The sequence below is a fragment of the Mus caroli genome, unplaced genomic scaffold (genome assembly GCF_978045245.1).
Source record: "Mus caroli unplaced genomic scaffold, Mus_caroli_1 scaffold_10, whole genome shotgun sequence".
In the NCBI taxonomy this organism is placed as follows: Eukaryota; Metazoa; Chordata; class Mammalia; order Rodentia; family Muridae; genus Mus; species Mus caroli.
Genome location: NW_028227265.1, coordinates 67612006 through 67627451, shown reverse-complemented (window position 1 = coordinate 67627451; position 15446 = coordinate 67612006). Strand labels below are relative to the sequence as shown.

General features: G+C 39.2%; 1 pseudogene; it reads right to left on the bottom strand.

Annotated features, from left to right (window-relative positions):
• Window positions 1-2805: 2805 nt before the first annotated feature.
• On the bottom strand, window positions 2806-15242 carry LOC110300836 (small ribosomal subunit protein eS1 pseudogene; annotated as a pseudogene).
• Window positions 15243-15446: the final 204 nt, after the last annotated feature.

The following is a 15446-nucleotide window of genomic DNA, read 5'->3' as shown; positions in this document are numbered from 1 at the left end:
ATCATTAACCTGATCTTGATTCAACTTTGGTACCTGGTATCTGTCTAGGAACTTCTCCATTTCATCCAGGTTCTCCAGTTTTGTTGAGTATAGCCTTTGGTAGAAGGATCTGATGGTGTTTTGGATGTCTTCAGGATCTGTTGTTATGTCTCCTTTTTCATTTCTGATTTTGTTAATTAGGATGCTTTCCCTGTGCCCTCTAGTGAGTCTGGCTAAGGGTTTATCTATCTTGTTGATTTTCTCAAAGAACCAGCTCCTTGATTGGTTGATTCTTTGAATAGTTCTTCTTTTTCCACTTGGTTGATTTCGCCCCTGAGTTTGATTATTTCCTGCCATCTACTCCTCTTGGGTGAATTTGCTTCCTTTTGTTCTAGTGCTTTTAGGTATGTTGTCAGCTGCTAATGTGTGCTCTCTCTAGTTTCCTTTTGGAGGCACTCAGAGCTATGAGTTTTCCTCTTAGAATTGCTTTCATTGCATCCCATAAGTTTGGGTATATTGTGGCTTCATTTTCATTGAACTCTAAAAAGTCCTTAATTTCTTTCTTCATTCCTTCCTTGACCAAGGTATCATTGAGAAGAGTGTTGTTCAGTTTCCACGTGAAGGTTGGCTTTCTATTATTTATTTTGTTATTGAAGATCAGCCTTAGTCCATGGTGATCTGATAGGATGCATGGGACAATTTCAATATTTTTGTATCTGTTGAGGCCTGTTTTGTGACCAATTATGTGGTCAATTTTGGAGAAGGTACCATGAGGTGCTGAAAAGAAGGTATATCCTTTTGTTTTAGGATAGAATGTTCTGTAGATATCTGCCAGATCCATTTGATTCAAAATTTCTGTTAGTTTCACTGTGTCCCTGTTTAGTTTCTGTTTCCATGATCTGTCCATTGGTGAAAGTGGTGTGTTGAAGTCTCCCACTATTATTGTATGAGGTGCAATGTGTGCTTTGAGATTTACTAAAGTTTCTTTAATGAATGTGGCTGCCTTTGTATTTGGAGCATAGATATTCAGGATTGATAGTTCCTCTTGGAGGATTTTACCTTTGATGAGTATGAAGTGTCCCTCCCTGTCTTTTTTAATGACTTTGGGTTGGAAGTCAATCTTATCATATATTAGAATGGCTACTCCAGCTTGTTTCTTCCTACCATTTGCTTGGAAAATTGTTTTCCAGCCTTTCATTCTGAGGTAGTGTCTATCTTTTTCTCTGAGATGAGTTTCCTGTAAACAGCAAAATGTTGGGTCTTGTTTGTGTAGCCAGTTTGTTAGTCTATGTCTTCTTTTTATCGGGGAGTTGAGTCCATTGATATTAAGAGATATTAAGGAAAAGTAATTGTTGTTTCCTGTTATTTTTGTTGTTAAAGTTGGCATTCTGTTCTTGTGGCTGTCTTCTTTTAGGTTTGTTGAGGGATTACCTTCTTGTTGTTTCTAGGGCGTGGTTCCTGTCCTTGTATTGTTTTTTTTCTGTTATTATCCTTTGAAAGGCTGGATTCGTGGAGAGATAATGTGTGAATTTGGTTTTGTCGTGGAGTACTTTGGTTTCTCCATCTATGTTAATTGAGAGTTTGGCTGGGTATAGTAGCCTGGGCTGGAGTTTGTGTTCTTTTAGTGTCTGTATAACATCCGTCCAGGATCTTCTGGCTTTCATAGTCTCTGGTGAGAAATCTGGTGTAATTCTGATAGGCTTGCCTTTATATGTTACTTGGCCTTTTTCTCTTACTGCTTTTAGTATTCTGTCTTTATTTAGAGCATTTGTTGTTCTGATTATTATGTGTCGGGAGATATTTCTTTTCTGGTCCAGTCTATTTGGAGTTCTGTAGGCCTCTTGTATGTTCATGGGCATCTCTTTCTTTAGATTTGGGAAGTTTTCTTCTATAATTTTGTTGAAGATGTTTGCTGGTCCTTTGAGTTGAAAATCTTCATTCTCATCCACTCCTATTATCTGTAGGTTTGGTCTTCTCATTGTGTCCCGTATTTCTTGGATGTTTTGAGTTAGGATCTTTTTGCACTTTACATTTTACTTGATTGTTGTGTCGATGTTCTCTATGGAATCTTCTGCACCTGAGATTCTCTCTTCCATCTCTTGTATTCTGTTGCTGATGCTCGTATCTATGGTTCCAGATTTCTTTCCTAGGGTTTCTATCTCCAGTGTTGCCTCATTTTGGGTTTTCTTTATTGTGTCTACTTCCCTTTTTAGGTCTAGTATGGTTTTGTTCAATTCCATCATCTGTTTGGATGTGTTTTTCTGTTTTTCTGTAAGGACTTCTACCCGTTTGATTATGTTATCCTGCTTTTCTTTAAGGATTTGTAACTCTTTAGCAGTGTTCTCCTGCAATTCTTTAAGGGATTTTTGTGCTTCCTCTTTAATGTCTTCTACCTGTTTACCAGTGTTCCTTTGTATTTCTTTAAGTGTGTTATTAAAGTCCTTCTTGAAGTCCTCTACCATCATCATGAGATATGCTTTTAGATCCGGGTCTAGCTTTTCCGGTGTGTTGGGGTGCCCTGGACTGGGCGAAGTGGGAGTGCTGGGTTCTGATGATGGTGAGTTGTCTTGGTTTCTGTTAGTAAGATTATTACGTTTACCTTTCGCCATCTGGTAATCTCTGGGGTTAATTGTTGTCGTTGTCACTGTTTAAAGATTGGAGCAGAAGCTGTGTTCCACTCACCAGAAGTCTTAAGATCCTGTGGCGTGGGTCCTGGGTAGCTGGCGGGTGTCAGCCGACTCTGTGCTCTAGCTACCCCGGTGCTTTTCTGACCGGAGAGGCTTGTGGCCCTACTGAGGCCGGATTTCTGCCTCTAAAATCTGGATTTTAAACAGGTTCTTGGACTGGTGGCTCATATCCATCAGCTCATTAAGTTTTAGCCCCTGTCTTGTCACTTGTTTTCCACTACTACCACCTTCACTGTGGAGCTCCGTGAGTTTCCCAGTTTGAGCTTGCGTTTCTTCAGCCTTTTTATTTTTTCTAACAAAGACATCATTGAGAGGATAAATAAACTGGCAAGCCTTTCCTATGTCTTCCCCAATGCTGTCTGGAATCAGTTTATTAGTCACTTTATTAAAGTCATTTGTCTGCACTTCTTGGATCATGATTTCTGTCATCTTTTTCCAGATCTGGCAGACCTGCTACTACTGCTGTGCAAAAGATACCCTGTGTATCTGATTGCTGCTTTTTTTTTTTTTTTTTTTTTTTAAGTGAAACCAACACAGATAAATCAGAGCAAATACCCATCGGTCATCTTGACATCAAAATGAGCTTCAATTATGGTCTGCCACTTTTTGACCATGGAAGGCATTTTGTCCCTGGCAAGATCTAGGTCATGGAAGTTAGTCAGACAGTTTTTGCCCTGAATGTCCTCAGTAATTGGCATGAATTTTCTAAATGTAACTTTGTCATTCTGTAGATTGGCAAGGCTCACTTAAAAAACATGACCCTTGAAGACATCAGAGGCAATTTTGGTTCCTTGAGTACTTGTGACTAGTGTTTTTTCTAATGTTTCTAATATTGAACATAAGCAGAGATTTCATATCATATCAGTCATTCTTAGAAAATAGATCAACCCTTTTCTTCTTGGCCTTTCGTGAGGCCTTTGTTCTTGCTGACTTAATGGTGCAACTTAGAGAGCCAAAAATGCATCTTTATTTTTTGTATGTTACTAACAACCACTTAAGCTTGGGTTTTTGGATGGCTTTTGCTTCCGTAAGCAACTTTTTCATAAGTAGTGTTTATCATAAACTGTGTACCTATAACATGGTTCACAGCCCTAAATGAAAGCTAATCACTTCCTTTTTCCTACCTACTGTGTGGATTGATACACCACTTACATAGAGATAAGGTAAGCTCAGAGACATTTGCCTTGAAAAGATTTTCAACTCATGCTATGAATATTTTTCTTTCTCTCTTTACTTCGAATGCTGTAACTCACACTGAAGTTTCTTTTTATAACATTACCACAGATTAGGTGCTTGAACACACATTTTAGATGTTAAGGAATCAGCTTTTCTTTTTTAACTTTAATGCAAAACTGACAAATGAAATTATCGGCAGGATTGTGAATTCCCTACAAGTGAAGCGAAAATATTTCAACGTTTGTGATAGATGTTTGCTAATGAAGACAACCTTTAAAATTTGAAGAGTTTCAAACTCTTCTAATCTAAAAAATGCACATTCAGCTAAAGAAAAACAGTACTGTTCAACAGTATTGCAACAACTTCTTTTCCTTCAATAGATTATGCTTGGCAAGCTAACTGTGTTGCCAACACTGCAGATATGTTTCTTTGGAGGTACCTCCCAAGCCTTCTGTTTGTTACAAACTTGCTTAAACTCAAAGCTTCAGACTCATTTTTTTTTTTTTTCTGGGAGATACAAGCTGTTGGTGTCAAAATTAAAACTGTCATGTCTAATACTATTTTTCTTCAGTGTACTCTTTTATAATTGTCATTTCCCTCCTTATTTATGAATATTCTTAGTGAGGAACTCATAAACGATTACACATGGGTTTATGAAGTTCCCATTTTTAGCTTTGGTATAACAGGTGGCCTTAAGTGAACACACGTGAGCGAGAGGAGCTCTAAAGCTGCACCAGATTTCTCATCTGGATGCCTTGGCTTTATTAATCCTTTTACAATTTCACACAATGATTTTTGATCATATTTATTTCCCTTTCTCCAACTCCTGACAGATCCACCCCCAGTTTCCAAAGCACCCAACTCCCAGTTCCGTACTCACACCGATTTGGTATACTGCTGCCTCCTCCACCATGTCCTCCTCTGACTCTTTCATTTGTAAAGTCCAGTTACTGTTACCCTTGGATGTGAATCTCACCCATGAACTATGGTCAACCTACTTGACTCTCTTCCCAGAAGCTATCAAATACCAGTGGCTCCTCATCTAGTGGTGGGATTTACTGATACCAACAACCTCCATGCTGGAATTTAATCTGGCTTGAGCTTATGCAGGGTTTATGCATACTCTTGCAATTGCTGTGAGTTCATAGGTGCAAATGCCTTGTTGAGTCTGGAAAACAATATTTCTTTGAAGTCATCTACCATTTTTTTCTCTTTATTCTTAAATGCCATTATCCATCCCTCCCCTCTGCCCATTTTCTCTTCTTCTCAGCTTCCTCTCTCTACCATCCCTCTGCTCCCCACTCCCAGAAAAGAGCAGGTCTCCCAGGGACATCAACAAAGGCCTCACAGGCTACAATGAGACTGTGCACATATTAACAAATTAAAGTTAGATGACACAAACCAGTAGGAAGAAAAGTCTCCTACATGTAGACAAAAGAGTCAGGGACATCCTCCATTTCTCTGTTAGAATTCCTATAAGAACTCCAAGGTACTCAGCCAAAACATATATGTAGAAGACCTAGGTCAAATCCTTAAGGCTCCCTGATCTCTACTCTCTTCAATAAGTCCAGGTCAGTTAATTTTGTGGGCCACATTCTCTTATTTTCCTGACCCCTCTGATTCCTCTGATCCTTCCTTCTACTCCTTCTTAGGACACCACATATCTGCCCAATGTTTGACTGTGGGACCCTCCATGTGCTCCCATCAGTTGCTGGATGAAGTCTTTCTGGTCTGTTTGATTATGATTCTGCTAGGCTTCAGCCCCCAAACACTCTGCATACAGGACAAACTGTAGGTCCAATGTTTTGTGGCTAGGTTGATGTCCTCTACCTGAGGCCTTGCCTGGTTACAGAAGGTGGCTGGTTCAGGCTCCATGAATACTATTACCAGGAGTTTTTGCTAGGGTCACTCCTTTAGAGTCCCTAGAGTTTCCATTGCACTAGGTTTTTACCTCACCCCAGAAATGACCCCAATTCCATTTGTTTCTTCCACTATTCTCCTTTTCTCCCACACCCTATCCCTCCTGTTCTCACCACTATCAAGCTACAGTCTACCCACGAAATCCATTACATTTCCTCTTCCTATGAAAATTCTTGTATTCACCCTTCAGCCCTCCTTGTTAGTTAGTCTATCTAGGTCTATGGAGAATACAGCTACGGTCAACTTGTAAGTAAGTACATACCAAGTTTGTATTTCTGAGTCTGGGTTACCTCCCTTAGGATGATTTTTCTAGTTCTATCCATTTGTCTGCAAATCTCATGATGTCATTGTTTTTACAAGCTGAGTAATAGTCCATTGTATAATGTACTATATTTTCTTTATCCATCTCTGGTTTTAAAAATACTTTTGCCTCACTTCTGTGAAGACTTATGAACCCTAAGTAGTGCTTTTGCATGGATTATGGATTTCCCATTTAGGGCTTTGTATTACACAGTTACTTGTTCTTTGTATCACCTATATAATTCTATGTCCATTGGTAGAATAATGGTAAGAAGTTCTCTTCTAGGACACAGTCACAGGTTCTCGGCCACCTTAACAGTAACAGGTATAGGTTTTACTTTATGAATTAGGGCCTTAGAGACAACTGGACGGTGGTTGGTTGCTCCCATAATATTATTTCCTCTATTGTATACCAGTGGGCATATCTTGTCAGAAAAAAAAATCATTATTTTAGCTTGGTGGATTCACTGGTGACATTACTTCTTATAGAAATACACATAAAACCTTCTAGCACTAAGAAGGCTACACATTGCCGATGAAGCTTCCAGATGAATCTCAGCTGATTCTATTCATATTTTATGACTCTGTCAAGTTCTGTAGGACAGCCAAAAGTAAAGCATTGGCATTCCCCTGTCATGTTTTATACACTACAAGCTATCAAATAATAATACCTCCCCCCAAAAAATAACGGATGGTTTACTTCCTTTTGAGCTTTGCCCAAAACATCAGGAGTCCTTTTTCAAATAAATATTCAGTGGGCAAGCAGAGTGAATGCAAGACACAAAAGTTAAAAAGAAATGGTCGGCAAAATCAGAGCACTTAAAAAAATAGGAGCTACTTAGGTTAAAATATAGACACAAGTAGAAAAGTACTTTAAAAACATATTTGTTAGCTTCATGTGGGAGATTGCTACTCATTTAGCATGTATACAGCTGCTGTTTTTATTTTTACACTTTAATTTTATTATTATTGTGTGTGTATGTATGATGTGGGAGGTGAGTGCTTGCCCTAGTGTGACTGCAAGTCTGCATAGTTTCATGCAATTCAATCTATCATTACATATTTATTGGGATCAGATGATAGAATTCCAGTTGCTAGCTTGTGTGGCTGGCACCCTCATTGACTGAGCCATTCCCTGGGCTCACAGGTGTTCTTCTAAAAGGAATAGCATCATGGCATAAAATATTTGAAGCCAATTTTTTTTAGAAGTAGTTCTTTTTAAAATTAATTTTATTTTTTATTGGTTATTCTATCTATTCATATTTCAAATGTTATTCCTCTTTGCAGTTTCCCCTCCACAATCCCCCTTCCCCCTCTTACCCCTGCCTTTATGAGGGCGCTCCACCACCCACCCACCCTCTCCTGCTTCAGCGGCCTAGCATTCTCCTACACTGGGGTATCAAGCCTTCACGGACCCAAAGGGGCTCCCTTTCAAGTGATGCCTGATAAAGCAATCCTCTGCTACAAATGCAGCTGGAGCCATAAGTTGCTCCATGTATACTCTTTGGTTGATGGTTTAGTCCCTGGGAGATTTTGGGGGGAGAGTCTGGTTGGTTGATATTGTCATTCTTTTTATGGGGTTGCAAACCCTTCGGCTCCTTCAGTCCTTGCCATAACTTCTCCATTGGTTTCCCCATGCTCAGTCAAATGTTTGGCTGTGTGCATTCACATCTTTATTGGTCAAGCTCTCATAGAGTGTCTCAGGGAACAGCTATATCAAGCTCCTGTCAGCAAGCACTTCTTAGTATCAGAAATAGTGTCTGGGTTTGGTGTCTGCAGATGGAATGGATCCCTAGGTGGGACAGTCTCTGGATGGCCTTTCCTTCACTCTCTGCTCCACTCTTTTCCCCCGAATTTCCTTTTTGACAGGAATAATTTTATAATATGTTTGAGGTGGGTGGGTGGCCCCATCTCTCAACTAGAGGCCATGCCTATCTATTGGATATGGTCTCTACAGGTTCTTTCTCCCCTTTGTTGGGTATTTTGGCTAATATCCTTCCTGTTGGACCCTGGGAACCTCTTGGGCCTTGACATCTGGGACTTTCTAGTGGATACCCCCAGTTTTCCATCTCCCACTGCTACTCACCTCCTTTCAAACTCCTGACCTTCTGTATTTCTCCCCCATCTCCTCCCATATCTGAATAGGTCCCCCTTTTTCTTCTCCCTTTTCTCTTCCTCCCAGATCTCTCTCTCCCTCTACTTTCTGAGATTATTTTTCCCCCTTCTGACTTAGGACTGCAGCATCCACACTTTGGTGTGGTCTTATTTCTTCTTGGGTTTCATATGGTCTGAGAGTTGTATCCACAGAATGTGTAAATTTACCACATCTTCTGTATCCAGTCCTCTGTTGTGGCTCATCAGGGTTATTTCCAGCTTCTGGCTCTTATAAATGAAGCTGCTATGAACATAGTAGACCATGTTTCCTTGTTATATCTTGGAGAATCTTTTGGGTATATGCCCAGGAGTGGTATAGCTGGGTCCTCAGGCAGAAATATTTCCAATTTTCTGAAAACCAGCAAACTGATTTCTAGAGTGGTTGTACTAGCTTGCAATCCTATGAACAATGAAGAGTGTTCCTCTTTCTCCACATCCTTGCCAGCATCTTCTGTCACCTGAGTTTTTGATCTTAGCCATTCTGACTGGTGTGAGGTGGAATCTCAGGGTTGTTTTGATAGGCATTTCCCTGATGACTAAGGTGAAGCCAAAATTTTTCTTGGTAACAATAATCTACAAATCAGAAAACTGAGTGAGTATAATATATAATTATAAATGTTATTATAAAATGTATGTTATTACATTTTCTAAATTTTAAATATAATTTAAAATTTAAATTTAAAAGTAGACACAAACCAAAAAGAGTATAGATAAGTTAAATTTAGTGAGCAAAGTTTTTCTGAAACAGAGCAGCCTAACTAATAGTAAAAGTATATTTTCCAGGTGCTGCAAAAAATATAAAAAACATGCAAAATTGGAATTTTGAAATTTTGTATCTCATATAGGAATGTGTAAAATTAATTTGAAGCTAGTCATGGTGGCATATCTCTATTTCCAGCACCTGTGATGATGAAGCTGGAAGATCATGCATTTCAGGCCAGTTCAGATTATATAGATGTCTACTGTATCACACATACTTATGAGAAGCAAGGAGAAAGAAAAAGGGGAAATATGAAATACAGTATAATTTAAACACACAGGAGCTGATAAAATTAGCTGCCATATGTTAAAAGAAAATTCTCTCCAGGATATATACACTACTGTTCTATTAGAATGTAGAAAGCTCCAATTATGGCATTCATAAAGGTTAAATGATTAGAAAGCTTATGTACCTACCATTAGATATATAATCCAAGTATATTATATATATTAGATATATAATCCAAGTTTTTAAGTAAAAATAACTCTGAAAATAAATGTGTCTATTCTAGATTAACTCATGAAAACAACATAGAGAATGAAAAGAAGAAAATAACTGTAGACTGACCCACAATTTTAAAGGATATCAATATTCCTAGCTTAGTAATTTTTACTAGGAAACCAGTCTAAATCATTAACAACAATACCTTGGAGAAATCCACAGCAACTCAAAAGGGAACAGAACTCAGTATAGGGATGAAGAATATCAACAAATGGGACCTCATGTAAATGAAAAGATTCTGCATAGCAAAAGACCCCATCAGTTGGACAACATGCTAGCCTACAGAATGGAGAAAGATTTTTGTCAACTATACAGACACATATAAAGAATCAAAAAAGCTGGACATCAAGAAAACAAATAATTCAAATAAAAATGGGGTACAGATCTAAACAGAATTTTCAAAAGAGGAAAAACAATGGCTGAGAAACAAAGATATTTTCAGGATCATTAGTTATCAGGGAAATGCAAATCAAAGCTATTTTTTGAAATTTTATATTATACAAGTCAGCATAGCTAAGATTGTTAAATTGGCTACAACCACTCTCAAAGGAAAAATTAGTTTTCTTCAAGGGATTGTCCCTGGGTATACAAACCACTCTTAAAGGCATTCCACGTGCTAAGCACCAGATGGTCAAAACGGTATATTTGGGTGTTCTTTGTCTTATAATGTTGTATCTGGATATATTTACTTATTTTTAATTTTCTATTTTAAATTAATTTTTAATCAGCCATTTATTTTTTTGCTTCCCTATAAGTCCTTTGTGTACAGCTTACATTTTTGTGCTTTCTTGGAATTTCTGTGTGGGCAAACATGTGTGTCTATGTCTATTTTAATGTTTCTAGAGCGTTTTCAATGCAGTGTTTCTTGCTTTGAGAAGATGCTGACTCATTCTAAAAGTGCAAACTGCACCATCATTAGATAACAAAGCTTCCGTTGCCCTGATATTTGCAGCTTCCATCAGCATGAAAATAATAATCCAGTCCTTAACTTATTGTTACAACAGTACAACCCACCTAAACACAGTCTTACCCAAAACAAACAAAACAAAACAATAACAACAACAAAAGAAATATTTATCGAACAGATACTCATTTAGTACACAAACTCCACCCATAAATTTGTTTAAATGTCACCTTGATCCAGGATAGATAAGTTGAAGAGGTTTACTGAGGATTAGCAAATATGAGCAGCAGAAGTGTATCTCTGAATTCTGTGATGAAAACTTGAAGCCAAGATGTGTGTGGACCAAAGAGCTGGATTCACAGTAGAGATAAAATCAAAGGAGAGATGCATCGAGTTAATGGAAAATAGCCAGGTAAAAGATGGAGGAGTAAGGAAGGACTGTGTAGTTTGCTTTTGTTGCATATAGTTTCATGATTCACAATCTAAGGAGGATAGACATTTAGAGGGAAAACAAGAGAAGCAAGTAAGAACTGGTAATGTGCACTTGTTATTCATAGGACTAGTTCCACTTTATGGGTGTGTGCTTGTGATTAGGTGATTGGCAGGAATATTCAAGAAAGGAAATTGATGGTATTCTCCACATTATAATCAGGTGATGAATTTTCAAACAGCAGGGCAAAGAGACATTTTAAATTAACACATGAAAATCCAAGCCTGATCTTCACTAATAGTCACTAAGTATAGCAGTGCTCAGATAGAAGGGAAGAAGAATGAATACCTGGGAAAGAGAGATTCTGAGGACAGAGTGTTACAGAGTGGGTAAAGCCCAGATTCTAGACTCTTGATGCGATTCATTCCAATTTTGCAAAGTACATGCAAAATGATGAGGAGAGAGGGAGAATTCATTGCTGCTTTGTGACAACATATTTCATAATCGTAGTCTATTTGATGGACTTTTATGCTATGCATGATCACACTTGCATAGATGAACTGTTCCATCAAAATAGAGACTGGGGATACAGACGTGATTAGGGCACAGAAAAAGGCTGTTCAATGAGAAAGCAGCCCTTTTACTTCTCTTTGCAACTGCATCAGAAGTGAAAACTTTCCCAAAGAGGGGTGGATTCTGAAGATAACGCTGATTACGTATCTCTTATAAATGTAACTCTGAATAGATAAGATGGTTTTCATCCCTTTCTGACACATCTGTTTTTCAAAAAGAATATTGCTTAATAGTAAGCAGGGGGATGTATTTGACTATGCAGCTGCAGGACCAGAATATTACATTGAGGGACCTATGATCAGAATTCGTCTTGAAAAATTTACATCTTGAAAAAAAAGACATATACAAAACAATTCTGTAGCTACATGGCTTTAATTAAGGGTTTTTAGTAAGTTGCAAAGTGTGGTAACCATCAATATGGGCTTCTCAAATCTCATGATTTAATGAATAGATGGCATTGTACACCTCACCCCCATCTTCAAGCTGATAAAGTGGCTATACTTTTCCTGAACTGTTCTCTGCCACTGAGTATGGCAATGGTACAAGTCAGCTTCATTTTTATGAGATGTGAGGCTCAAGGACTGTATTGAACTTCTCTAAACTAGTGTAAACATGTAGCCCAGGACTTGCTTTGTGTTTTTGTTTGTTTGTTTGGGTGTTTTGTTTTGTTTTGTTTTGTTTTTCGTGACAGGGTTTCTCTGTATAGCCCTGGCTGACCTGGAACTCACTTTGTAGACCAGGCTGACCTCGAACTCAGAAATCTGCCTGCCTCTGCCTCTGCCTCCCAAGTGCTGGGATTAAAGGTGTGCACCACCACCGCCTGGCAATGGGCTAGTTGTATATAGCAAGGCAATGTCTTAAAGACAGATTGATTTTAGAAAAACAGCAGTACAAACTCCTTATGAATCCTCTCTTTCTTCCCACACCCCTTTGAGGGAAATAACTGTCTACTATTGTCTAATGTGTCTTTAATATTGCTTGGCTCCTGGATCATTTTCTTCAACAAGTCACTTATGTGTCTAACCCTGCCATCTTCTTAGAACTGGATATACCATATAGCTATGATTCAAGAAGACAGACAGCATGATGAAGCTCTGGAACAGACTCATGGATTTTCTTTTCTTTTTTTTAATTAACATTTTTATTACATATTTTCTTCATTTACATTTCAAATGCCATCCCTAAAGTCCCCTAAAACGCCCCCTCCGCCCCGCTGCTCCCTAACTCACCCACTCCTGCTTCTTCATCCTGGCATTCCACTGTACTGGGGCATTGAATCTTCTCAAGACCAAGAGCCTCTCCTCCCATTGATGGACAACTAGGCCATCTTCTGCTACATATGCAGCTAGAGACATGAGCTCTGGGGTTACTGATTAGGTCATATTTTTGTTCCTCCTATAGGGTTGCAGACCCCATTAGCTCCTTGGGTACATTCTCTAGCTCCTATATTAGGGGCCCTGTATTCCATCCAATAGATGACTGAGAGTATCTGCTTCTGCATTTGCCAGGCACTGGCATAGCCTCACAAGAGACAGCCTATATCAGGGTCCTGTCAGCAAAATCCTGCTGGCATGTGCAATAGTGTCTTGGTTTGGTGGCTGATTATGAGATGAATCCCCGGGTAGGGCTGTCTCTACATGATCCTTCCTTCTGTCTCAGCTCCAAACTTTGTCTCTGTAACTCCTTCCATGTGTATTTTGTTCCATATTCTAAGGAGGAACAAAGTATCCACACTTTGGTCAAACTTCTTCTTTAGTTTCATGTGTTTTGCAAATTGTATCTTGGGTATTCTAAGTTTCTGGGCTAGTATCCACTTATGAGAGGGTGCATATCATGTGAGTTCTTTTGTGATTGGGTTACCTCTCTAAGGATGATATCCTCCAGATGCATCCATTTGCCTAAGAATTTCATGAATTCATTGTTTTTAATTGCTGAGTAGCACTCCATTGTGTAAATGTACCACATTTTCTGTATCTATTCCTCTGTTGAGGGACATATAGGTTCTTTCCAGCTTCTGGCTATTATAAATGAGGCTGCTATGAACATAGTGGACCATGTGTCCTTATTACCAGTTGTAACATCTGGGTATATGCCCAGGAGAGGAATTGCTGGATCTTCCAGTAGTACTTTGTCCAGTTTTCTGAGGAACTGGCAGACTGATTTCCAGAGTGGTTGTATCAGCTTGCAATCCCACCAACAATGGAGGAGTGTTCCTCTTTCTCCACATCCTTGCCAGCATCTGCTGTCACCTGAATTTTTGATCTTAGCCATTCTGACTGCTGTGAGGTGGAATCTCAAGGTTGTTTTGATTTGCATTTCCCTGATGATTAAGTATGTTGATCATTTTTCAGGTGCTTCTCAGCCACTTGTTATTCCTCAGTTGAGAATTCTTTGTTTAGTTCCATGCCCCATTTTAAAATGGGGTTATTTGATTTTCTGGAGTCCAGTTTCTTGAGTTCTTTGCATATACTGGATATTAGTCCCCTAACATATTTAGGATTGGTAAAAATCCTTTCCCAATCTGTTGGTGACCTTTTTGTTGTATTGACAGTGTTTTTTGCCTTACAGAAACTGCAATTTTATGAGGTCCCATTTGTCAATTCTTGATTTTACAGCACAAGCCATTGCTGTTCTGTTCAGGAACTTTTCCCCTGTGTCCATATTTTCAAGGCTTTTCCCCACTTTCTCCTCTATAAATTTCAGTGTCTCTGGTTTTATGTGGAGGTCTTTGATCCACTTAGACTTGAGCTTTGTACAAGGAGATTAGAATGGATCAATTCGCATTCTTCTACCTTCTTCTACCTGATAACTAATAGTTGAGAAAGCACCATTTGTTGAAAATGCTGTCTTTTATAGCCTTTAATCCCAGGACTCAGGAGGCAGAGTCAGGTGGATCTCTGAGTTTGAGGCCAGCCTCGTCTACAGAGTGAGTTCCAGGACAGCCAGGTCTACACAGAGAAACCCTGTCTTGTAAAACCAAAAAAAAAAAAAAAAAAAAAAAAAAAAAAAAAAAAAAAAAAAAAAAAAAAAAAGGGCTGTCTTTTTTCCACTGGGTGTTTTTAACTCATTTGTCAAAGATCAATTGACCATAGGTAGGCAGGTTATTTTCTGGATCTTTAATTCTATTCCATTGATCTACCTGTTTGTCCCTGTACTGTGGGAAGCCATTCCAGACTCCCTGGCCAGCCAGATGGAAATCTATTCCAGGCAGTAAATAAGCCCATATTTGGTGGATGGCATGCCCTTAATCCCTGATTGGCTGAGCAATCCTGCCTGGTGAGGTGATGTGACCTTTGGTGATTGGTGGGGGCGTGGTTGTGGCTGGAGGGGAAAAAAACACTTGTAAGCAGAGAGGCTGGGGGATTTGAAGAGAGAAGCTGCCTGAGTAAACTGCTTTAAGAAGAAGCAGTGGCTGTGCCTTTCTTGCTGGCCGAGTTGGACTCCAAGTGGTGCCGAAGAAATCCAGGACCCGATTCCCCCACCAAAGAGGTTCAGAACTTTCTGCAGTCAGGGTCTGTCGACAGGATGAGTACGGTAAGTAACTCACTATCCCGGGATTGGGATTAGGCTCTCGGTAAAGAGACAATAAGGCTCTCCGGCTCTGGAGACGAGAAAGTGAAAGTAAGAGGGTAGTGAAAGTAAGAGGGTAATAGGGACAGTTTATGGGTTACTTTCTTTTTCTAGCCATTTGAGTAAATTTTCTGAGGCCGTGAAAGACTAGGTATGGGGTCGTCACAGTCACACCCAATTTTTTCAGCGCTCGATGAGCTGCCTAAGAGCGAAGGGCACAAAACTCAAAAAGCATACCATTCAAACCTTCCTCGAGGAGTGTGACAAGGTTGCTCCTTGGTTTGCCATGTCGGGCCATTTGACTCCTGCTAGCTGGGGTAGGTTGGGAAAAGACCTAGATTTCTCCTGGGAGCAGGGTGTCCTTAAAGAAGGTACTAGAGCAGTGTGGAAACTAGTTAATAGCTGTTTAGAAGATGAGCGCTGTTGTCAAGCAGTGGAAACAGGCAAGCAAGCACTAGAACAATTGAAGGAAGAGAGATCATTAAAGTCCAA